The following is a 26,138-nucleotide window of genomic DNA, read 5'->3' on the forward strand; positions in this document are numbered from 1 at the left end:
ATATTGTCATGAATTTGAATTATTAACAGCAATTCAGCCATATGGTATATCATTCTTTCACAATGTGAGTGTGAATGGTCTGTCTATGGAGACCTTTCCGCCTCTAATCCCAATATCAGCCTATACCCTCAAGGATGTACCGGTATAGGTAACAATGTATTTATTTAGATTTACCGTTTATCATTTAAATACAAGAGGGAGCAATAGCACTAAGGGGTAAATCTAGAGGCCCAGGTACCCCCCACCAAGGCTATAGGTGGTTCCAGTTGGGGTTTTCCACAGGTTCCAAAGCTGGCATGTGGGTTTTAAGGATTTCATAGGGATTTTTCTGGGGCCCAAACAGGTTATATATACGTATCAGCTCAACGTGGACCATGTATTCCCCACCGAGGCTGCAGGATGGGCGGCCCACATGGTTTGTGTATAAATAACTAAACTAGGCCCCCATGGCAGCCCACTGAAATCCCACATGAAGCTCTCTGGGTCCAACGCAGGGGGATCCCAACACGGAACCAGCAGCCAGACCTGATTGGGACCCACGTTTCAGCCTTGTGGGGCCCACACACCAATTGCTAGACTGACAGTCGGGGGTAATCTACACGAGACGTTTTTTGTCTGTTATGATTGGTTGAGCACACGTTGACCTACATGGAAAATCTGTACAATAAATAATATATATATATATTACATATATAAAATATATATATATGTAATATATAAGTATATATATATTTGGGACCAAAAGTGATAATATATTAGATTTTATCAGTAATCAAATAACATATCATTGTATTGAAATGCATGTCATATAAATTCAATTTAATGGAAATAATATTCCCAAAATGTTATATCCTTCTACAAAAATAATAATAATACCAACAACAATAATTGATGAAAAAGGAGGATTCCTATTGGATTTCCTTGAACACACGCACACTCACTCACCCACACACACCCACGCACACACACACCCTCACACTAAGTTGGAGCAGCATGTTTCCTGCCCTGTCGGCATGTACGAGGCCAACCGTAATAACATACAACCGCCAACCACACACACAAAAAAAAAAGAGAGAAGAAGAAAAAAAAAGAGAAAAACTTGGGAGTTAGTAATAAGGGCGAGGCTTATGTTGCTCGGTTTCCTGCCCGTGCTCCGGCTCTCTGGTTCCCGGTAGCGATCAGTCGGAGCTCTACAATTGTCAGTTTCGTTTGTGCGCCGCTCTTTTTAATGTTTTGTTTTTCGGCTCCATGTTGAAGTTTTTTTTCTTTCTTTCCATTCTTCTCTTTTCTCTCCCGTCCCGGAGCACAGACTCGCGTCGCCGCATCCACCGTTAGCTCACACTCCAACTCACTCTACACGAGTGGACACGCAGACGCGCGCACACGCGCACACAGCCCCTCGCCTGATATGCACTAGAGCGGGTCATTCCAGGTTAAAACCCCGGCGCGGTGTGCCCGGTCCAGTTGAACCGACGGAGCTCACCACTGGTTCCAGAGTGCAGGAGGAATGCACCGGCACCGGGACTCCACGTAATATTGGATATAGGAGCCTCGTCTCGCATATGCGGTATGTTTTTCAAAAAAAAATGTTGGGTGTTTTTGTTGTTGTTATTTTTTTGGTGACAACAGTCTAGCCAATGACAGCCTCTTCCAAGAAAAAAGAAAGAAAAACAGCGGCTTTGCTTGACAGTGTAACAGCTACATGGCCGTAACACTCCGCTTCCCTAAGCGGGTGATGTGTTTACCGGACTGCATTCGGCATTTCAACGCCGTCTTGCATGGTCGTCACACGGTTCACCCACCTGGTGTTGAACACGTCTCAAGACCTCTCCAGAAATACTTTAGTCTAAATGACAAATCTCACAGCTGCTTATCCACTTTAATTACCGCAACATTTCAACTTAAAAAAAAATAATAATAATAATTGCTCAACGCTTTTTCTTTTTTTAACGCCCACGACAGAGTAGCCTATTTCTGTCTGGAAAAGAGATGGCGGAATAAAAAAAGAAGAAGATTTGCTCGAAAAAAGTTCACATTGTATTACATTTCCGGCGTTTGGTCGAAGCCGAACTGCACACCGGCTCGCGCTGATTCACACGCAGCCCTTCAAGTTGTTTTTCAGGGTTGTCGAATTGAACAAAAAAGCGAAAGCTTATTAAATTATCAAATCTGTACTTCGGTTCCATTAATCTCTTGGGACATATTCTTGTTTTCTGGCTGACGTTCGTCCTGTTTATGATTATGCATATCGCATGTCACGTGTGCCGGAGTTTGCAGACTTAAGAGGTGACATGTTGCCATACGAGCATAAAAATGATGCCTTCACAGGCTGTCAGAAAATGCAGTTGCACTCGCGTATGAACGATCCAGCGATGTGAATGTGATTTGTTTTCTCTTTCTCTCTCACACTGCGTGTCGATATATGAGATTTATGGTGAAATTGCATTTTAAATGATGACATCAGTATAATAAAAACATGTGCGGGAATAAAAGCACACTCCTCGGTGCCAAAAAAAATAAATAAATGACAGACGAAGCAATTTCCACCGTTATCTTCATCAGCTTCTGATTTCATTCGAAGTGAGTCCGACAATAACCTCAAATATCAAGTATCACGTTTTAATTGTTATATTTAAATTATTTTAATAGTATTTTTCCTTTATATATTTCGACATTTAAGCATGTTTTTGCACATTTTTGTGTCGCACTCTATCTCTCTATCTCTACACATTGAACAAATACCATACATATATTTTTTAAACCATTTGTTTCATAATTGAAGCTGCCAATTAGCATTTTAAACCGGCACTGAAATGCATTACATCATGAAAATAGGGAGTTTCCAAGGAGCTACTGAAGGCAGCATCAGTTCTCAGTTGAGGGTATTTAAGGTCGTCCAGCTGCACCGTTCATTGAGAGCCTGAGTATGGAAGTACACGGATGCCGTCAAGATTTAAGAGGACACACATAATTTGAGTGAGGGGGGGGGGCGATGCTGATGCTGATGATTCGGCCGCACATTATAAATTGTGGAACATGACATTTGAGCCATCAATAGAGATTCCCACGCTGGTTATGATCAAAGCTGCTCCTGCTTTTTCTTTTGGCTGCCTGAATCCCACGAGAGAGGGGGGAGGGGGAGGGAGGGGGCAACCGAGAGCAGACGTGTTAAATTTAACAGATGGAGATAAAAAAGCAATATCTGGTATCATTATCATAAAAAATTAAAATGCCTTTGACAATAAATTACACAAATCTGATTACATTTGATGTAAACTATCTAGTTTCAAACCATTTTGCCAGAATTATTCAAATTCTAATTGATGTATCTAAAAGTACTTTACCTACTTGCTCACTGTATCATAGCTTTGAGTTAATTTCTATATTCCTCATGGGATTTTCTGAACCAGCTTCTCTTTCTGTTACTATTATTAATTTGACCAGAGGGGGTAAAAAAAACATTTATCCATGCAGGAATGCTTGAATATTCAATACAAGCACCCATTTCCATTAGTTTGTTGTAACTTGTTGGCCTGCGAGATGAAGATCGTTGTAAAAACTCGTCGTAAAAAAACAAGTCTCAACTCCTAATAGTGGAAAGTTGTGGCATCCCAACACATTGTGGGTGTAGAGACACGAGTGTGTTCACGTGTGGATTAAAATCTTTGTAATCTGTCATTCAATTGGTGGCATCTGAGTTACTGTCAGGCCCACAGGCTCTGTCACTTCGTTTTAAATATTTAAAAAATTACACGATGAGCACCCATGGGTGTTTTTACTTATTTGGTGATCATAAGCAGATTGTTGAGGGTGTACAACTTAAATGGACGTATTACGCAACTGTGTCTATCCACTTGGTTGCGTCACATGACTGCCCAACCGAGCAGTCTTCCAATCAGAAGGGGAAGCATCTGTGTAAAAGGACCTTTTCAGTAACTGAACGAATAATGCAGGCTCTAATAGAGAAAGCATAATGAGAGGTGTACGCTCTTAACATAATTAATAGAGAAGCCTTGCAACATTTTGCATTTATTTTAACTGCCGTTGAGGGGTTGCCGCATGGCTGTGGAGACGAATAATATCGCGACTAACGAACAGCAGTTACCGTATTGGAAATGCAGAGGAGCGACGTTGAGACGTCGTATAAGGCTCTGCAGCCACCTGTCAATCACAGTAAGCCCCGCCTACAGCCTACTCTGCTTTATGTCCTATTTGAAAAACACAGCTTTACCAACTATACCTTTTTTAATAAAATCAGATTAGCACTTCAGTGGCACTTTAATGGCACTTACTAATAGTATTACTTATGGTATTACTCGTGGTATTACTTTGTCATTACTTGTGTAATTACTAGGGCTGTCAGCGTTAACGCGTTAATCGATGCGATTAATTTGGCCGCAATTAACGCACTAAAATATTTTAACGCAATTAACGCAACTTTGTTTACTTCCGGTGTTCGTTGAAGTTTTTGCAGTCCTCCGAGTGTCAAACAGCGGCGGTGCAGTTTGACACTGTTTCCGTTTTTAAAACAATTATTTCTCCGCGAAAATACGGAGCAGAAATAAGTTTAAACTCCTGGATGAATCAGTCGGGTCTCCTCCTCCGCTCCTTCCTCCCGTCCCGGGGCGACGTGTCGGGTGACGCGGCGCGGAAAGAACTCGTCACACTAAACCCTTCACTGTGATTTGTCAATCCGTTTGTCTGTCAACATTTTGCGAAAAAAACAACCAATGAACACTCAGTAAATCACAAAGGACCTCCCACCTCACAGGTGAGGCTCATTAGCAGCCTGTCAGTCAGAGAAGACAGAGAACACGGCGCGAGGACAACTGTGCCTCAATATATAGAGAGCTGAGATTGTTCTGGAATGTTTGATGTATAACACATGGGCATGTGTCATATGCAAACGCCTTTAAAAGGTGAATTTACATTTTTTTGTAAAATCGAGAAAATGACCCCAGACTCCAGAGGGTTAACGTGACACATTTGAATGTCAGTCAGTTTACCAAGGCCACTGGTTCTGCTGTTGTGTTGATCAATGTTAAAGATGACTACCAATTTATCATACACTATATTAAATACCTCGCTGGCACTTTATAGGTAGGAGCCTCTCTGAAAACACAGCTCTGTGGGAAGTTGTCTTTAAAAACAAATACAATTAAATAAGTGTCTAAAATACACGCTGTCTGAAGTGATTACTCGTTCATTTAGAAGATTTAGTCTTTAGAAGAAAAAAGAAACTTTTAATCGCGATTAATGAATTTCAAAATTTGCGATTAATTAGTTAATTTTTTTTAATCGATTGACAGCCCTAGTAATTACCCATGGTATTACTTATAGTATTGTGTAATTACGCATGGTATTACTTGTGGTATTACTTATGGTATTACTTATTGTATTACAACTCATGGTATTACTCATGGTATTACTTTGGCATTACTTATGGTATTACTCGTGGTATTACTCGTGGTATTACTTGTTTAATTATTCATGGTATTACTCGTGGTATTACTTATGGTATTACTTGTGGTATTACTCATGGTATTACTCGTGGTATTACTTATGGTATTACTCATGGTATTACTTGTGGTATTACTCATGGTATTACTTGTGGTATTACTCATGGTATTACTTGTGGTATTACTCATGGTATTACTTGTGGTATTACTCATGGTATTACTCATGGTATTACTTGTGGTATTACTCATGGTGTTACTCATGGTATTACTTGTGGTATTACTCATGGTATTACTTGTATTACTTGTGATATTACTTGTGTTGATAAAACTTGAAACTAGCTATTGAGACCATAAAGTCAGGTGAGAAGTCCTTTTCTCATCGACCTCCAGACAATCAGACTTATGTTTACAACAACTGCTGCCGGTCAACAGGGAGAACGAAAACTTTAAGACGGTTCCATTTTGGCTTTTCTCGGCAGAAGGTTGTCGATCATACAATTAATCAAGAGAATTAATGGAGATTACTCCAAAGTGATATCCTCAGCCGTGGGAGAAAATATCTAAAAATAACAAATAACAGATTGGACTCGCGAAAAGGAGAAGGATCAGAGGTTAAAAAATAAAAAAAACAGAATATGCCATTTATTCCCTGAACAATAAGTTTTATTTTCAAATATTGGAGAAAGAATATTCAGTCTGAAGATATTTTGAAATGTCAAAGGAGAAAAAGCGTCAAAGCGTGAAGAAAGAAAAAGAATTGCGATACTAATCTCACGAGTCCAGTAGCTGAGTGTTAACATAAAACACAGCTGTGTCAAGTCAGTAAGGCTTTAAAAAATAGACATAGACACAGATATTTCAGGAGATTAATGTTATTTAAAGTGATTTAATGTTATTTAAAGCCTTACTGACTTGACACAGCTGCGTTTTATATTAAACTATATATATATATATATAATCAAGTTTAAAATACTTTCCCCCCCAAAAGCCAGGGAGTTTCCAAGGTTTAACTATGTAAACACGAGAAAAATAAATATATAATATAATCACTTAATCGTAACAGTTTATGCCATCGGTGACATACCGGAAACGTCTCATTATGAAATATGCAACCACTATTATTATATCCAGTGCTATTCCCACAGCGGGTCATAATGATTTTCATGACTTCTTGGCTTATAATTAAATGCGGCCCACTGTTCAAATTCATCATCGTCATCTCGAAGAGCTTTCGAACTGACCTACTGAGGCGTCGTCCTTTTGATGGGCACTTAATGCACACCGAGATCACCGGGGACCACTTTTTCTCCGTGTAAGACCGCTTTATGTTTCCACGTCGGGCTTTTTAACGACGAGCGTGACATCACGCCAATTAAATAGTCCGAGTGCGATGGGGTTGCAGGTGTATTTCCACTTGAGGTGTACATCTCATCTCACAATACAGTGCGGTAGATGCATGTTGAGTTAAGGAGACATGGAAATGGTTTCAGAAGACGATGATTCCCGGCGTGCAATGCGTTGCGTAGGAGAGTCGTTCTGAAAATTCTGAAGCAGCCCCATTTTAAGCTCCGCCCACTTCATTCTGTATCAGTGTCTCGAGCATCATCGTCTTCACTCACTCCGATAACGCAGGCGCCGCTGCTTTTATTTCTCCTTTTTTGTAGGCGTTTGTAACGTCACGTTATAGAATATAATTCAGAAATAGAAGGAGCGATAAACCGATGAACTACGGTGTGTTTTTCGAAGCCGCTCCACTCGATGCTTTTAGTTTACGAAGCCGTCGGCTATGCAAGTTGGCAAGTGTGTGTGTTTGGATGCGAGTACAGGCGGACTCGGTTGTAGTCGCACGGGGCTCAGTTATTGTTGTTGTGAATGCCGTCTGGCGGGAATTGATCCGGTCTTGTTTGCCAACACGAATCATTCAATTGAATTGTTTGTCAGCGCATAATGAAACGCATGTTATGGTTATTGTCCTGGAAGGTGAGGGTTACGGTGACCAGGTAACGGGAGCCCAACCTCCCACACCGAGGCCCGGCAGGTCGAGTTTAAAGGCGGTTCACTCGGTCATGGAGGCAGGGTTATGGTTAGAGACGGGTGGATTGAAACGGGCAAACGCCTCTCGGATAAACAAGCAGGCAGATGGGCAGATCAACAGGTGTGTGTGTGTGTGTGTGTGTGTGAACCAGAGCAGATATGTGATTTCAAAAGCTAAACTACTTTTTTTTTTTAAAGCCATCAATTTGATTGCGAAATCTGTTCAGGAAGCAACTTTTTTGTAATTGATCCGTGTAAGGCCACGGAAAATATATCATGCGGTAACCATGGTAACGCGTAGGCTCGTCAGCGTGGGTATTCCACCCGATTTTTCAAAAGGTCAGAAGCTGGTAAAACTGCTTTGCTTGTATCAGATTCTGAGTTCTCGGTCGGTTCATTCAGTCCATTAAAAAGTGTGTGAGGGCGACCCCAGAGTAACGGACCCGTCTCTACCTGGAAGTCATTAAACACAACAGAGTCGATTTGGAGTCCAACAATTGGCCCAATAATATTGCCATTGCTTGACTCAAGGAACGTCTGAAGTATTTAAACGCTGCATAAACTTCCGTCAGTTTATATGCAAAACCGTCCAATCACCAAGCTCCGTACGCCTTCATGTGTGCTCCCCTTGGTTCGTTTGTACCGGCTGCACTGATCCAATATTTCGGGTTGATTTAGCGTCGTTAATCTTTTTGAATAATCAGTCATCCCGGCCCTGGAGGCCTTTGCTCCGAAACCGATTGGTATACTTTTTAAATATGATGCAATAATATGAAGTGGCTGGATAAACATCGAGCTATCTTTTGTTGTACCTGATGCTTCATAAGTGTTCAGACGCACACGATTATGTTTCATTTGCAGTATGGATTTAACTTTATCGACTTTATACTTCAAATGCGTCCGTCTGCTCTTTTTTTTATTTATATTTTTACAGTTTCTACATAAAAGACTAAACTCTTGAGCTCTGGCGCTGCGCCTCAAGGACGGATGATAAACATACCTTGGAAACAAGCGAAGCCCGTGAACTCAATTAACCGGTGACTCGTTACGAATCTATTCAGCTCGGGCCGCTGAGCCGTGTTTGGATTCTACGATGATTACGATTCGTGGCACGTTGGCTCCGGTTGGCTTCTTATTCTTCCTCATTCTGCAACATCCTCCGCAACAACTGCACACAAATCTGTCTTTGAATAGCTGTGGTTTTGTGCTCCTTTTGCACAATGCACTGGAATGTGCTCTGTGTTGCCATCACTCTGTCCAGGAATTCTTGCAACCAACGCAACCCGTTGCACCAGTTGTTTGTAGTCACAAACATGACTCGTTGGTCCTACCCATAGCGACATTAACTTGTTCTTTTGAATAGACTAGTAGGTTTTGTTTCCCATCTTGTCATTCTACATTTACCAAAGTTAGAACATGTGTGGTGGTTTCTCATGAGAGATTTAGTAGTTTTAGTAGTGTTTATCTTTCTCGCTGCTTGTCAGTTGAAAAAAAAATAAAAAATGCAATTTCACATACTTTAAGGCACCAATCGGGACGCTCGAATCCGAATACAGCAGCCGTTGTGTCCTCATGTTGCCGGGCCACTTTTATTCTCGTCGAACAGGCTTTGGGTTATCTCAACATCCTTTGGTCGTAAAAAAAAGACAACTGCCATCATTTTTATGTGTAAAGATGGCTTTAGGTGAGACTGTGGGCCCTCCCCTCAGACAAAGTGCTGTGCCTAAGGAATCTCGATGATGTTATATGATCCCTTCACAACTTGAGCCATCATAGCATAACTCCAGAGTACATCGGATACATAAAACGGGTAGTTTCTAAGACTTTTATAGTACTTTATGACTGTAGGGAAAGTGGGAAAAATGATAACACATTCCCCAGAACTCGGCTACTCTCGCTCAGAACTATCTTCTTTCTTCTTTTAAAAACTCTATACGTCACGTTTTTAGATGGCGTTTGATATCATCCCGAAAAAAAGCCACCGCTAACCTCAACTCGTGTCCCGAGTCGAACCACCAAACGTTTGTGATTACCTAGAGCTAACTCCCAAGGCCTTGACGGGAGCTTTTCTCCACTCTGCTGTCACAGCATTGAACATTCAATTCTATTCAATTCAGTTTATTTGTATAGCCCAATTTCACAAATTACAAATTTGTCTCCGAGTGCTTTACAATCTGTACACATAGACGTCCCTGCCCCAAAACCTCACATCGGATCAGGAAAAACTCCCAAATAACCCTTCAGGGGGAAAAAAGGGAAGAAACCTTCAGGAGAGCAACAGAGGAGGATCCCTCTCCAGGATGGACAGAATAATAGATGTCATGTGTACAGAAGGACAGATTAGAGTTAAAATACATTCAATGAATGTGACAGAGTGGATGAATAGTTCATAGTAGGCATATTCCACGATGGAGACCTCCACGATCCATCAGGCAGATGGCGGTGGGGAGGAGGAGTGGGCGGAGTCTCAACAGGACAGTGGCGTAGTCAGGAGCAGGAATTCCACGACCCAGACCTCGATGATCCATCAGGCAGATAGGATCTATGTCGTCTCATAGGGTCCGATGACCCCATGAGACGTGAAGTCAAAAGGACTCCGGGGAGAAAGCCGAGTTATTAATGTGTGATGGAGAGATGAAAATTCATCCCGAAGGAGAGAAAAAAAGAGGAGATAGGTACTCAGTGCATCCTAAAACATTGACGAAGAAAGTGGCAAAAAAATTGAAGTGTCTTTTTACATAAAAAGAAACATCATGTACATTATTGTTCAACGGTTTTGAATCTCCTGCCACAAAAGCGTGATTGTACATCGAGAACAAAACACTGGACAACAGTTCAACCAGACCAACAAGTGAAGGGGCAGAAAGGGACAAAGATGCTTGGCATTCAAACGTGTGCTTTCTCCAAATGCTAACAGCTTCCCGTTTCAGTGGCGAGTGAACAATAACACCCAGAACACGCTGGAATCCACAAGTGCGTTGCTTTAGAAAAGCAATTCTCAAATTGTCATGCTAGAAATGGAAGGTTAGTCCATTAGCACCGTTGGGGGAAAAAAGAAAAGAAGAGGGTTATCTGCTCAACATGCTTTGGACTCTCGAATCAGAGTTTACACCGTTTCAATCGAACCACCGAGTCGACTGGAGAGGGTCCCAAGAAAAATGTCTTTACAAAATATTTAACGCAAATGCGCTTACTGTCTGTGGACTGGAAAACAAATTGATGAAATGGCAGTTTAATTCTTCTTTTTAGGGCCAAAACTATTTCGAATGTACTAGATTTTGCATCTGTTTTGCATCCATGCCAAAATGACTATTATTGAAGAAAAGCATCCATGTCATTTTAAGCCGACGCCAAACCTTTTCGACAGCAGTGCATGTCAACCACAAAGTATTTCACTGGCACGTCCCGCTACTTGGAAGTGGACAATGTGATAGTGGCAAGGAGGCCGGGCTGTTGAGCGACTGTTGTTTGGCAGCCTGCGCGTACTGTACACTGCAGCTGTCAGAAACAACTTCCCCTTGTCTCTGCTGCATTGCTGCAGATTTTTTTGCAATACACTCATTCATTCTGAGTTTTTTGATCTACAGCATAATAGATTCTCTAAATAATAATAAAAAACGGTATCAAGGGTCATCGACGCTTCTGTAACCGGGGACGTGACATTCACGAGAACAAACGCACAACCCAAACTCTCCTCCTGGTAATCAGCAGAATACTAATGGCAATGTAAAGTCCTACAAGGTTTTCATTATGTGCTAACTCTGGGCTTTGAAAAGCTCCTTCAATACATCTATTATTTCCTTCAAGTCGTTCAAGCAGTAGGTTTCGCCCGACCTTCGTATGCATGCGTCAGTCAGCTGGTGCGCTCATGAGAAAGTGACAACGGCAATTAACATTTCAGCTATATCGGCCTGAGGTCTTTCAGAAGAGTTGTTGAATGGAAAGTAGTCTGCAGGCTTTTATTTTATTTTGAGAGACACAAAGAGAGAGACTCAAGCAGCAAGCCATTGAAGAGATATCTGCGATAACACCGGAATACCGACAAATATTTAGCATCCTTAGTTCTGGCAGCGTGTTTTCAAGGTCCAAAATTCAACTGGAAGGACTTTTCCCTGAAAGCGAAAGCTCTCAAGCTGTAACCCTGAGACCGTCGCTGTGACTCCTGCCGCTGTGGCCTTGAGCTGTGGCCTCTCCCACGATAAGGGCTGCAGCTAAATACTAAAGATTACTGAGCTTCCTGAAGGTTTGATTTTTTTTGGTATTTTTTCACATTGTCGTTCACTTGCATTGAAACTGATTTTAAGGCAATATTTTGGTTCCACCAATGAGCAAAAAGTGAGAATGCGGCGTTGGAACTTTTGAGCTTTCGGAGGCTCCAGGCTTTAAGTCTTCTTGACGTCTTCAAGTGTTGTACATTTTAGATTTGAGCAGATTCCTCCACACATTTGTCAGACTCGCAGGGGGTTATTAGTTTGCCGTGATCTCTTTTTTTTAGTTGTATCGTTGGCGTGGTCATTCGAGGACACGCCAACTTTGCCCTGACTCGCTGCCTCGGACACTTGTGCTCTTTCTGTCCGAGGTCGTGTGCGTTCGGCTGCCGTGTTTCTCCGAGGTTCTCTCTGTATTGGGCTCGGTCCTGTCGCTGCCACAGACATCCATTCCCAAAACGTGCTCAGAAAGGTGTTATCCAGATGCTCGTCGGTGTTTCTCAGGTGTCGTGGTCGGCATTCGTAATAAAGGTTATTGCGTAATCGAAGCAAAGCGCATGTCGAGTCATTTAAAGGGACAACGCCAGTAGTTGGACAATATTACCAATTATACAATCCAACTTTAAAGTTGCTGTCATCAATATGCTTCTATTAAAATGGGTCAAATAACAACGTACGATGTGAAAGATGGCGCTCATATTGGCCATCTCACACGGTGAAAACGAGCTGAGCAACACCACCACATCAAGTTGAGGTTGGCATTAATAGAACAAGCAATAGCTTCGGGCTATTGTAAGTAAGTAAAGTGTATTTATGTTGCACTTATCACAGACACGGTGTCACTAAGTGCAGTACAGTAGTCAATTAAAACAATTTGGCAATAACATGTCAACAGTTAAAAGAGCCAAGTACGATACCCAGTAAAAGATGGTGAAATAAAATATATAAACAAACGGAAGATAAAAAGCAGACCATATAATGGTCAAATCAAACAAATGCCAGTGTACATGGTTATTGTCAGCAAAGGGCAACCATAGGAAGTTCGAGTAGCAGCTGAACTAACTCTGGTTTTGTTTCATTAATGGATTAGATGACTGTGTGTAATGAGAAAGGTGCCACTTAAAGGGCCACGCCCACGGGGAATTATCCCCCTCAACCGTGCGGTCCCCCCCCCCTCCGGTGCAGAGCGTGTTTGCATATTTTAGCTCGTTGTTTTGGTAATGCAGTCCACAACATTGAGTGGAGTCTAACCCCATTCCACCAACCAGAGTAGCAGAGAGCGCTCTGATAAGCTCCGCTGTACACACTGGAGCCTTGAGCTGAAGAAGACGGACACTTTTTAAACATGGGGGATTTTAGTTCTGGTTTTAGCGGTCATAGATTGCGCTTCGAAGAAAATGTCTTTCGCCGTCTGTGAGGCTTAACCCCGCGTTCGAGAGAGAGGTTTAATGGGTTAAATGAAGAAGGGTGTGTCCTAACCGATGATCTGACATTCCTCTTGTTGAGATCATTTACTGCATCAAACATCCGTTGGTCCTCGTAAAGAGCCGAGCTTCTGACAGTATCTATAAAAATCCTACAGACCTATAAAAAACATCTTGCTTCTTGCATGAATTATTACTTTAAGTCTGCAGCCTGGCTGTAGTCCTGTGTACTCCCTTTATACAAATAAAGAAGGATCTTATTGTAAGGTGGTTTGCCTTCTAACCTGCAACAGAACTCGTCTCCGGGTCTTCTGAACATGCTTTAGCAGCAACATGAATACATGTATAATTTTTTTTTTTTAAAGTGTAAGAATGTAAACTCAAATCAGTTTGAAGGGGTTTTGGCGAAGCTCCTTGATGTCATTCCGATGTTAATCCACTTAAATCTCATCTTTAAAAAAAAAAAGGAAAAAGAAAAGACTCCAAGCACAAAACACGGATTGGCTTAATCGTAAAAAGAATTGCATGGCTCGAGAAACATCCCACAAGCTCAATTTAATAGCTTCATGCCTCAATTGTTCAACAAAAGTTATTTTTAATGCACTTTAATTTACGTCCATTGCCGTTGATCTTCCTGTATGTTCTCCAGATGTTGAAAGAGGCTCCACAGTGGAGATTAAGGGCTATGAGAGGGCTTCGGAGAGAATTGAGGGCGACAGAAAGCCAAGCGGAGACGAGGAAAAGGGGTCGTCGAGATATACACTACCGTTCAAAAGTTTGGGATCACCCAGACAATTTTGTGTCTTCCATGAAAAATCACACTTTTATTTATCAAATGAATATAAAATATAGTCAAGACATTGACAAGGTTAGAAATAATGATTAATATTTGAAGTATTAATTTTGTTCTACAAACTTCAAGCTCAAAGGAAGGCCAGTTGTATCGCTTATATCACCATCATAACTGTTTTCAGCTGTGCTAACATAATTGCACGGGTTTTCTAATCAGACATTAGTCTTCTAAGGCGATTAGCAAACACAATGTACCATTAGAACACTGGAGTGATAGTTGATGGAAATGGGCCTCTATACAACTCTGGAGATATTTCATTAGAAACCAGACGTTTCCACCTAGAATAGTCATTTACCACATTAACAATGTCGAGAGTGTATTTCTGATAAATTTAATGTTATCTTTATTGAAAAAAAGTGCTTTTCTTTGAAGAATAAAGTCATTTCTAAGTGATCCCAAACTTTTGAACGGTAGTGTATGTTTAGGCGTCTTTGAGTGTCAAGAAAAGCGCTGTATAAATTCAAAATATTATTAAGTTTATGGACCCTCAAACCAAATTCTATGTGCACACTTTCTTTAATTGTAGTTGTTGGAAACCCAGACCACGCCCTGGTGGCGACCTGTCAATCACAAGGTAGCCACGCCCTAAACTAAAGCATGCCCTGCTTTATGGTTTATTTAAATATAAATGGGACCATAATTTACTAAATATACAACATGCTGTATTCAAGAAGACGAGTTGCAGAGACCATAAACTCATGTTCACAATGAAGTGACCTGACTCCTCACTTAATTTATTCCCTATAAATCAAGTAAATCAGATTTCACTTTGCAAACCCTGGAAGTTTAAGACCGTTCAGGATTAACCTGACTTTGCTGTTCTTGTTTGTACAGAATATATATAATGTGTATGTACCGGTGCACAGACAAATCCTTGGCCAAATATCATATTTTATTGTTATCACAACTGTGTTTTGTGAACCCATCCACCTTTTGGCTAAAAAATCTGGCAGCGTTCGTCGTCGAGTCATAAAACCATAAATGCAGAACATCACACACATGTTGCTGTAATCCGTGGTAGTCGTATCTTCACTGTTCGTATATATGTCAATAAACCTACTTCGAAATCACAGATAAAGAGACGCTCCTTATGCTGAACTGCCTGTTTGAATGTTTTCGACCGGACAAAAAATACTTTGTCGTTTTATGTACATCCGTGGCGACAGAGCAACCACCGTATATATATATATATATATATATCCCATGAGAAAAATAATGTGTGTGTATATATATACATATCATGAGAAAAGATAAATAAATAAATATAGTTAATTTTCTCATGGGATGTGTGTGTATATATATACCATAATAAAAATAATGTGTGTATATATACATATCATGAGAAAGAAAGAGACAAAAATATGAAATTGTGTGTGTATGTATATATACAGGACTGTCTCAGAAAATTAGAATATTGTGATGAAGTTCTTTATTTTCTGTAATGCAATTAAAAAAACAAAAATGTCATGCATTCTGGATTCATTACAAATCAACTGAAATATTGCAAGCCTTTTATTCTGATTTATTGCTGATTATGGCTTACAGCTTAAGAAAACTCAAATATCCTATCTCTAAATATTAGAATATCATGAAAAAGTATACTAGTAGGGTATTAAACAAATCACTTGAATTGTCTAATTAACTCGAAACACCTGCAAGGGTTTCCTGAGCCTTGACAAACACTCAGCTGTTATGGTCTGAGGAAATATTAAAATTTTATGAGATAGGATTTTAGAGTTTTCTTAAGCTGTAAGCCATAATCAGCAATATTAAAAGAATAAAAGGCTTGCAATATTTCAGTTGATTTGTAATGAATCCAGAATGCATGACATTTTTGTTTTTTTAATTGCATTACAGAAAATAAAGAACTTTATCACAATATTCTAATTTTCTGAGACAGTCCTGTATATATCTATATCCCATGAGAAAAATATAGTTTATGTATATATTTATATTTATATACATATCCCATAAGAAAAATAAAGTATATCAGGGCTCCAGACTAACTTTTTTTACTAGGAGCACAGTGGCCCCTAACTTAAAATGTTAGGGGCGCAAGCAGAAAATGTAGGGGCGCACACTATAAATCGACTTGCAAAGTTATCCCATCATTTTTACTGTATTACTGATAAATAATTTGACAATATACAATCTTATGCCTGTTTGCCTTCATGAACTGCAAAACATTCACAACAGAGAACTCTTAAGAAGTTACTGAATTGAGTTTAAACATAATTTGAGAGAAAACATACCTTGAGCATGTGCATGTTGCACTTCGATGTGGCCAATCAAAACATGTGTTGGTTTCCCTTGTTGCAGGATCCTGGCATATATGATTTCACACTCTTTTGTTGACGTATCTGTGTCCCCATCAATCGTGATTGACAGATAAGGAGCGTCCTTAATCTTCTCGTACACTGTAAAATGTAATAAGTTAACTTTACTTGAAAATGGTGAGGAAACAGATTGCCTCAAATTTTCTAAGTAAAGTAGCTCAATAATTTTAAGTTCTTAAAACTAAAAATAAATGAGTTTCGGCAACTGATGTAATTGGAGTAAACATAAGTTAAGTCAACTCATAATATGTCAGTTCAGACAACTTAAAAGATACGAGTGAAGGTAACTTAAAAATCTTTAAGTATGGAATAAATTGACTTTACTTGAAAAAGGTGAGGAAACCGATTGCCTCAACATTTCTAAGTAAAGTAGCTCAATAATTTTAAGTTCTTAAAGCTAAAAGAAACTAAGTTTAGGCAACTCATGTAATTGCAGTAAACATTAGTATAGTTAACTTAACAATTATTAGTTACTAGGTTAACTTAAAAAAGACAACTAAAAAGATCCAAGTTATATTAAGTAAACAGTACTAATAAGAACTAGTTAACTCTACTAGTCAATGAGATCCCATTACTTAGAAATAGTGAGGAAACCGATTGCCTTAAAATGATCAAGTAAGCTGAACTAAAAACTGTAAGTTGTTGAAACAAAAGAAGGAGAACAGTTACAATGGAAGACAACGTTTATTTAGAAGAAAAACACATGTTTTAAAACTCAAACAACGTGCTTAAAAAGCTGAACATGTTGCCAGATTAGGTTTTGTAACGCAGAAATATAATGAACACAGCGTTTTCGGCATTTGCTAAATTTCACGACAGAAAAACAACAAAAACAGACATTTTCTATAAAAGAGTTTTATTGGAGATAGAAGGGTGAAGTTCTCGGGCCTGAATGCACATCATGAACACATTCCCAAACGGCATCAGTAGATTTTTGAGTGATTGTATTTTAGGGTTTTTGGTCCAAGTGAGAAGCACTCTATGAATAAATTCAGAAGGTGTTCCTCACTCGTTGAGGATACTCCAAATTCAGGGGTAAATAAGTCCGAAGAGTAGCCACACGGCACGGGGAAGATTATCACGGTCACCCATCACGACTGTTCCTCCCAAAACGATGGCAGTAGTTGTAGACTCCAGGTCCAGCGAGTGAGGAGGCCACGATGTCTTCAGCACCGTCAGGGTCCCAATGGAGGCGTGGGACACGTCCAGAAGGTCATCAGAGTCCTAATAACAAGAGCAGCATAAAAAACACAATTATATGCCAAATTTCACGTTGCATTTCTATGGTAGAACACACAATGGTTACTTGGATTCTGATAATATTAGATAATCAAGTGAAAGATGCTCAGGAGTGAGTGCGATGATTAAATCATTGATCATGTGATTCACTGAATGATTGCAAAAGCTAATAATAAAGAATATGAATTATCATATTTACAAATAGGGATGATATTTGAATGGAACAACAATAATAGAGCAAATGTAGAAGGGCCTGAGAACAGGTCGATGCAGTTGCATCACAACACACCCCGATCAGGACCCTTTGGTGGCATCTGCTGTGTTTCCATAGGGTCAAGTCGAAGCTTCACGCCATCCTAAACTCACACCTTCAATAAAGAAAGACCAACGTTTAATACGTGGGCAACCAACCATATTCGTGGTAAACATCCACATTTCTTTGTCACTGCTGCTTCTGGGAAATGTGCTCCTACCACAGGAGGCTGAACAGGTACCTGCCATCTTCAGCCGTCACACCTGCATCATATTGGCTGCTCCTGAACCTCCTGTGGCAGGAGAGCGAGCATATTGCCCAAAAGCAACAAAGAAATAGCGATAATGTTACAAGTGAAAACCCTTTTTTGGTAACAGGAGATATTAGTAGAACCCCTCTACCATCATGCAGACATGTGAAGGTGTACAGATGCCCATTTAGGTGTGATATGATTTGTAATTTTTTATTTTGAAGGCCTTTGGGTTTTGAATGGGGCGACTAGAGAGCTGCAACTGGACCTGACTGGAAAGACGGGAGATCCCACTAAAAGGGCCCCAATCAGGGATAAGTGAATCAAAAAGTAGAAGCACTGATTGGAAGAGAAGTAGCCAATACCAAAAGATTAACAGGCAGAACACATGAGATATATTGGGCATCCTGTGGTGTGGAATTAAATAATTTTGACTAAAGTCTACTTACAAATTCTTGAAGAAGTCTGCGTTGTCATCTCCAAGGATGACGGGAGAGCCACGGAGGACTGCTGTTCACCTCCCAGTCACATCTGTACTCTAAAAAAATATTTTAAACACACACAATTCACAAGTGTTAAAGGACAATCATTTGATAGCTCTGCATGCAATGCTGTGACACTACTTTATTAACCACATAAAGAAAAATGACTGCTTGATAAACTTACCCCAGGTGTGACTTGTTGCAGATATTCAAGTTTCTGTCCGACACTTTCCCCCTCTGGGTCTTGAACTTCTCCAGGAAGCGAGGAGTGTATTTGTCGAGATCTTTGAAGAACTCTGATTGCAACTCCGATTTTTGCTTGATAAGCGACAGAACTCAGCCAGAATCTAACGGAAAGAGAAATAAATTAATATTTAGTCATATTAGACCGACAGTAAACACATTACAACATACTACATCACACTGGGCAGAAAACTAGTGGCTTCTAGATTGAACAGATTTCATCAGCTCCCCTCATCGGCCCTTCATGGTCGTCTCAGGAGACACTGTGTGAAGACATGGACTCAATCTGGCAACGCTTCCATGTGTTATGCAGTAGTGTGTAGAAGAAAATAAGCAATACTTACAATTCATTGCTAGGTTTTTCAAAGCCTACAAAAGAAACAACAAAAGCAATTAGTCAAGATGCATTTTTACGGCTAAAAAGCCATCAGTTTAATGGAAGATTTCACAGACAAATATGATTACAAATGCTTTTCCTAGATATAGATAGATAGATTGAAGTCATAAATAGTCTCGAGGGAGGTTGGCAGGGAGCTTAGTTTCAAACTTGCTATTGGTTATAATGGATGTCATTTCCATTAAATATCACAAAATAAGAAATGATGTACAAGTAAAAAATAAAAAAACGTGCCACAGTCGCTGTGGCCGAGAAGTTCTCCATCATACGGTTGTAGTTGAATTATTCCTCGTTACATTCAACCTAACATTGCATTCACTCTTAACTCAGTGACAGTAGCGTTGTGTGACTCCCGTAGTGCTGCGTTAATGCACACGAGTGAGACAGCCACGACGGTGTCCGCCATTAACATTGTGATTCGTTTGTTTTGAACTTTTGACGGTCTAGCGAGCTTACATTAAACGCTTCGTAAAGTTAACATTCAACTACGAATATACATATGAACAATATGGCGAAGATACTCAGGACATGAACGGCAAAACGTTATTGAGACGCTGAAACTTACCTTAAAGTAACTCGCACACCTGCACTGCCTTCTCGCTGCCGCCAATCCGTCTCCGCCAAAGAACGTCTTCAGTGGTCGACTGCGCATGCGTATTGGAGCCGAGTGCTGCCGAGTGCGCCCGAGTTTCTTCCGAGTCCGCCTCACTCATTTTTTTAAAGTAAAGCTTACTTGAGATAATAAGTTCAATAACTTTACTCACCAAAAAGTGTTCTTTACTAAGTTTCTTAAAGTAAGGTCAACAAAGTAAGCAGAAATGTGTAAAGCTCACTAATTTTTTTAACTAAACTTTACTATTACATTTTACAGTGTACATCTTCCGTTTCAGTGTATCTGCGATGATGCCAACAAACTGTGCGCATGCTGTGTCGTTATTGTATGTTGCGTTTAGTTTTACACCATTCTTCCTTTGTAGATCAAGTTGGCCTTTAAATTTCGTAAAATTAGCCTATAACCGTAGTCAATCATTCCCCCCCCCCCCCCCGCTCTCACACACAGGCCAGCCTTCTTCTTCTTCTTCTTCTTCTGTTTTCGTCTCCTTTCTTCTTCTTCTGGAGTTAATGTCGGTTAGCAAAGCAGTCATTCAGGCATTACCGCTAACTATAGTGGGCTGAAGTGTAGAACAAGTTTGTCAGCAACAAAAATATAAAAAATAAATAAAAAAATCTGCTAATTTACTGGTCATGCATGCGCGAGTTGATGACAAATGTACTCGCACTGTGTCTAATTTTAGGCGCAAAATGCGACCATTTGGTCGCAGTCTGGAGCCCTGTATATATATATATATATATATATATAATCGCATGAATAAAAGTAGAAAGAAGAAAATTCTTTCGCATTTACTTTTATTTTTTATAACTAAGAAAATCCCAACAGCATTACTCATGACCCTGGATAACTGACACTCTTATTATTTGTATGCAGATGATTTTTTAGCGTCCTTGTTTACGATAGGCTGCTTTAACTCTTTGGTTAAATAATGTTCTTGAGCTATTCATCTATCTGTGTTACATCCGCCATGTAATGGTATGATTAGTGACCATGATAAGTGGTGACAAATAAAAAATTGAAAGCTGGTATCAGCCATATTGTGACCAGTCACACGTCTTCATGGACTCTCCGCGTATCACAGAGCCAGCAGACACTTAGACAGAAGGAAGTCGAACAGATAGCAGCCTGAAGGGAATCTGTCAGGCTGTGCCCTGAATGCAACACGACTTCAGACAAACTTGTTCCTTTTTTTGCTTTCTCTGGCGTTAAGTCGACTCTCTAAGGATCCGAGTCAAGATTGTGCAGAAGATCTTCACAGGGTTCTCTGTTCATATTTCTTGCCATGAGGTGCATTCGACTCATCCCTGTCATTCCGCTTCCTCTTCCTGTGTCACTTCTTCTTCTTCTGTGTGTGTGTGTGTGTGTGTTAAAATCCCGTGAAGAGAAAAACTTAGAAGAATCCTGCAAAACACTTGAGTTCTAAGTGGTTATCTTTGCAGACTTCTTTTTAAATAGATTTTATAGATGTGCTTTGGAGATTAACTTCATGGAAAGAAAGAAACATTGTGTGTTGCGCTTGACAATTTGATTTAAACGACGGCGGCTGGTGTTGGTTGTGAGACACGAGAACTCGGCGCCGTTGACTGTTTCCAGAGAGAAATCCCAGTTTGTGTCTTCGCACCGGGAGTTTCAGAGAAGACACATTTGGCTAATTAGATTTAGACATCGAAGTAATCAGATTACTCAGCCTGATTTTGGGGGAAATAGGCTGAGAAGTAAACAAACGGCTTCAGTGCTTCTGCCACAGTCCCGCGACTGCTCTTAATGTTGGATTGAGGCTGATTTATTTCTTTCGTCCTGTACCTTAACCTTTCCAGTCTGAAGCGTATTGTAGATTTACGTCGGCTAAACGCTGTAATTAAATGTGCTTTGGTGTGTGTGTGTGTGTAGGGGGGGGGGGGGAGGAATCTGAGCTTGAACCCCAATCTCCCAATCTGTTTTTTTTTCACGACTCAAACAATTGGGAACTTCAGTAAATATTTATTAGTTTGCCTCGGAAGGTGTCAGAAAAGCTTAGCGCGCTGTGTGTGTGTGTGTGTGTGTGTGGCTCTAGTCCCCTGATGCAAGTGGTCTTATAAAAAAAAGGGGCGTGCCGAAGCGCGATGTGTGCTGAATGCATCAAAGCCCATGAACGCTGCTGTGTTCTCAGATGATGCTCGAACGTATTGGGAGCAGATGGATCACACGATTGTGGTGTTTGGCTGTTTTGAGGGAGAGACGATACAGAAATGCAGTCGCAGTCACACCAAGAGTGAAGGAAATCCAGCGCACAGGACGCCTTCACCACCCATGTGTGATGAAACCCCATCGTGCACATGGGTGCAACTCCTGTAGTTCTGTATAGCGTTTCATAATAACAAAAATAATAATAATCCATTTAATTTATAGAGCGCTTTTTAAGGTACTCGAAGACACTTCACATGTTAGATTTATACACCGGAGACACGGCTACGGGCAGCAATGCTCAAGGACACATCGACTAGGGCGGGGATTCAACCGCCGATCCTCTGATTGGAAGACGGAGCTGCTGACCGCTGACCCACGGTCGCCCCAGGACTCATCGTGAATTCATTTTAAAATATATTTTAAAGTGTATTTATATTATTTCATAATTTTGTAAATAAAATATGCAATGCATTGGAGCTCACTGTAAAACTGGCGTGCAGCAGTGATAAAAAAAGAAGAAAAAAAGAATTGGTTTCAGTAAAAGCAAAACAAAGCTTCAAAGTGTTGACCGCCCGCGGCCCCATTTGAAAGTTTAGCGGCGCACTCTAAACTTCCTCGGCCTCCGAGCTGGACCGTTTTTTTAATTGGCATTGTGGCAAAACAGCCTGGAACTAATGCGTGTGTGTGTGTTGTATTTTGGTTGAAAAGGGGGTGGGGGTGGGGGCTGGGGGGAGAGTTCTTTTGACATTTCTCTAAGAGGGACCCCTGTGGATTGGAAAAGACTGCTGTTGATCACAGAGGTTACTGTGCAGCATACAAATGTAAAGTTCAGTGAGGAGAGCAAACTGTGCAGCAGTTTCCCAGAAAAACATGTAGTCACACATTCACAAATAAAAGTGTGGCAGCCAGACTCTAATATAAAAGACAGGCAGGGTGCCTGCACACAGGGTTTTTAGTAAAAAGCTGTAGCTTGTTGTCCGACACCAAATTGACCTTTTTAGTCTTTGACTGCCATTTGTCCTTTTTCTCTTGCAAAACGCCTGTTGCTCTCCGAGAACATGTCATTTGGTCCCTTTCCAGACGCCTTGACCTGACCTCTTTAACCCCAAAAGCCACTAGTTGCGGCGGCCGTGTGGCGCACCACCAAACCAGCATTTGGAAATAACTTCAAAAATGCTCAAAATTTCAATTCAATTCAGTTTATTTATATTGCCCAATTTCACAAATTACAAATTTGTCTCGAGTGCTTTACAATCTGTACACATAGACATCCCTGCCCCAAAACCTCACATCGGATCAGGAAAACTCCCAAATAACCCTTCAGGGGGAAAAAAGGGAAGAAACCTTCAGGAGAGCAACAGAGGAGGATCCCTCTCCAGGATGGACAGATGCAATAGATGTCATGTGACCAGAAGGACAGATTTAGAGTTAAAATACATTCAATGAATGTGACAGAGTGTATGAATAGTTCGTAGTAGGCATATTCCACGATGGAGACCTCCACGATCCATCAGGCAGATGGAGGTAGAGAGGAGGAGTGGGCGGAGTCTCAACAGTGGGCCACGACCCAGACCTCGATGATCCATCAGCAGATAGGATCTATGCCGTCTCATAGGGTCCGATGAGCCCATGAGACGTGAAGTCAAAAATACTAAACGTGAAGTCAAAAATACTAAATTACAAAGCAGAAGAACAATAAGCTCAGTGTAGTCTGTGACATGAATACAATATTCCATTATGACAGCCTTGGAAAACACCAGCCAAATGAATATAATATATTTTAACACAGACCGAGGCCACAATTTGTGCCAGTGGAGTCGGCCCAGTACGCCTTGATGACGGGGGGGATGAGCTTAATTAGCTGCGCATTAAGTGGCCGACACCATCTCTAATCTTCTTTTTCGTCGTCTAATCCTCTTCCAGCCTTGATAGCAGGCAAAAAGTTGCGTTTAACTGTCATACATTTTACATAATTGCTAATATTGTATATTTTAGTAGTTGTTTCAATAACTCGAATGTGAGTAATCTGTTCTTATATATACTATAGCCCTACTACATGTGTATACTGCAGCCTCATGCCGTTTTGGGTATCTCAGGTTAAGCTCTAAACTGGTTCTCATGTTTTTTGGTTAGACTTTCCGTTGCTTGAGGGACGTCAACGTTACCCAGCTGGTCCCCTTTGGTCCTAGCTGAAATGATGCATCATATGAATAACCGTGAAGTACTGTGCAGACATTCATGTTTCCTGAAGATACATCCTTCTGACTTGCCCGTGTGTGTTTCCTGGTGCAATCTCTCACCAACAAACAAAAAAAACAATAAATGCTTTCAAAGTTTGTCCTGAGTAACTTCGACTGTGCTGGTTTTAATTGTGGATCCGGAGGAAAACATATATTATTTTGTTTGCAAGAGGAAATACAAATCACTTGCACATGACTGATGCAGTAACTGCAATTTGGGAGGGAATGTCAACTTTAAGGATATGGAAGAATTAAGAAGTTATTAATAATCGCTGGGATAACCCCCAGCTCGGGATTCTTCTGTTTATTGAAGTCACGAGCAATCTGCGCATTTAATCGCAGTACAAACGGACCTTAAATGACTATTCCAACATTGTTGTTGCTCTTGGCAGCTACATCACTTGGCAGATCTCCCCCTCACACACACACACACACACACACACACACACACACACACAAATAAATAAAACAAGTAAATGATTCTTTAAAACCATGTTCTGTGCAGGAAAGCCCCACATTGAACCATATTTGATTGAATTGTACCACAGATATCCCATTGATTCAGTGTGTGTGTTTTTTTTAATAGGAATATAATGGAGGCCTTGAAGTGAAACCTAACACCGATTTAAATGTTCTCAGGCCACTTAAACTGAGTGCAGTCTGGCGTTGTTCCATCTTCAGGTCTTCAAGTGAATGGGGTTCTGCGTCTGAATTGACTTTCTGCCCTTTAAGGCACAATAAACTCATGTTGTACCCTTTCTCTCCCTCCTATGTGACTGGATTGTGATAATCAACTGCTGGCACCACTACAGGTGAGTCTCACTCCTGTCACTCCTTGCTGAACATTACCTGTGTGCCCGTGTAGGGATCTGCTGAATATGTCCATATGGGTAAAGAAAAACAAATAAATGTGTCCGTGCCACACAGAGTAGGAAGAATCAAGACATTTGATTGACAGATAGTTCCTGATTTGAAATCAAAATTGTCAATTTTATATTTGTATTCTATTTGGCCACAATGTTTTATACTGTTACTTGTGTTTAACATGTAACATTGTAGAACTTTAGCTTCTTTGTTTTTCCCTGTGTTTTTTATTATTATTAATTTCATTAAACATTAGTCACAGATCTGGTGACTTTTGACTTCATCGCCACTGATTTGTGCCACACTTTGCATCAATGTCCCAGCGGCCAATCGCGTTGTGCCAGTTGGAGGGGGCGGCGTGTTTGTCAGCTCAGACCAGCAGACAGATAACAGACGATACCTCTGATAGTAACACCGGTACGTCATAAATACGGTCAACAGAGCAGGGAGTGCTGCATGCAAAAAGGTGGGACTGACAAATTAATTTGACAAAGTCCAACATAATCTGTCTTTTAATAGCTCATAGCAGCGGTTCATGGACTTCATACTCTGGACTCTTTAACCAAGGCTGGAAACTATCAAAACAGTGACTGAGAGGTTTTATTACGAGTTCTGGTGAGACTCAACGATGTTCATGTCGGATTCTGAATCTAAAAATAAAGCAGAAATATTCCGAGAAGCATTACATTTGATTTTTTTTTAAAGCACTTCTTTTTACGAGTGGTTGCAAATATGCGTATGGTCGCACTTCCGAGGTCTTTGTAAAACACTTTACACTTGATTTTAGATGATTGGAAGTATTTTTCGTCCAGTATTAGATGAGCAGTGTTTTTTTCTTTTGTTCTATCCGTTTAATGAGAAGTATCTCTTTAGCAAGCTTGCAAAAAAATCGTTGTTTTTTCCCCGCATTAATTTAAAATGACGTCTCCAAATCCATATTTCCTGATTCTTTGCGGCGGTCCTACAAGACGGATAACACGGGGCCCAGTGCGGGTTTACATCCGACCTGTCCCTTCAGCAAACCCTCGAGTTGTGTGGCCTAATATGATCCCGTTATAATCGGGAGAGGATTTATGT

The 26,138-nt window shown here is 40.5% G+C and overlaps 1 protein-coding gene and 1 long non-coding RNA gene across 7 annotated transcripts in view; one reads left to right on the forward strand and one right to left on the reverse strand.

The window, feature by feature from the left end:
* The first annotated feature begins 1,115 nt into the window (after positions 1-1,115).
* thrb (thyroid hormone receptor beta) overlaps positions 1,116-26,138 on the forward strand; it is an 87,601-nt gene continuing 62,578 nt past the window's right edge. For 3 of the 4 annotated variants that reach the window (XM_056420740.1, XM_056420730.1, XM_056420722.1), the window contains exon 1: positions 1,116-1,567. The gene's annotated coding sequence lies outside the window, so the exon portion shown is untranslated. The remainder of the gene's footprint in view (positions 1,568-26,138) is intronic. The other variant, XM_056420695.1, reaches the window with a different exon arrangement.
* Positions 17,209-18,868, reverse strand: LOC130197910 (uncharacterized). Of its 3 annotated transcripts, none has more exons than XR_008832544.1 (4): positions 18,723-18,868; positions 18,506-18,594; positions 17,855-17,921; positions 17,209-17,538 (listed from the first exon to the last, which is right to left on the reverse strand). It is a non-coding gene; the product is annotated as an uncharacterized LOC130197910 (long non-coding RNA). The 3 variants fall into 3 exon arrangements; XR_008832542.1 differs by having other exon boundaries at positions 17,843-17,921; XR_008832543.1 differs by lacking the exon at positions 17,855-17,921 and having other exon boundaries at positions 17,210-17,538; positions 18,723-18,865.

This window comes from Pseudoliparis swirei, chromosome 1 (assembly GCF_029220125.1).
Source record: "Pseudoliparis swirei isolate HS2019 ecotype Mariana Trench chromosome 1, NWPU_hadal_v1, whole genome shotgun sequence".
In the NCBI taxonomy this organism is placed as follows: Eukaryota; Metazoa; Chordata; class Actinopteri; order Perciformes; family Liparidae; genus Pseudoliparis; species Pseudoliparis swirei.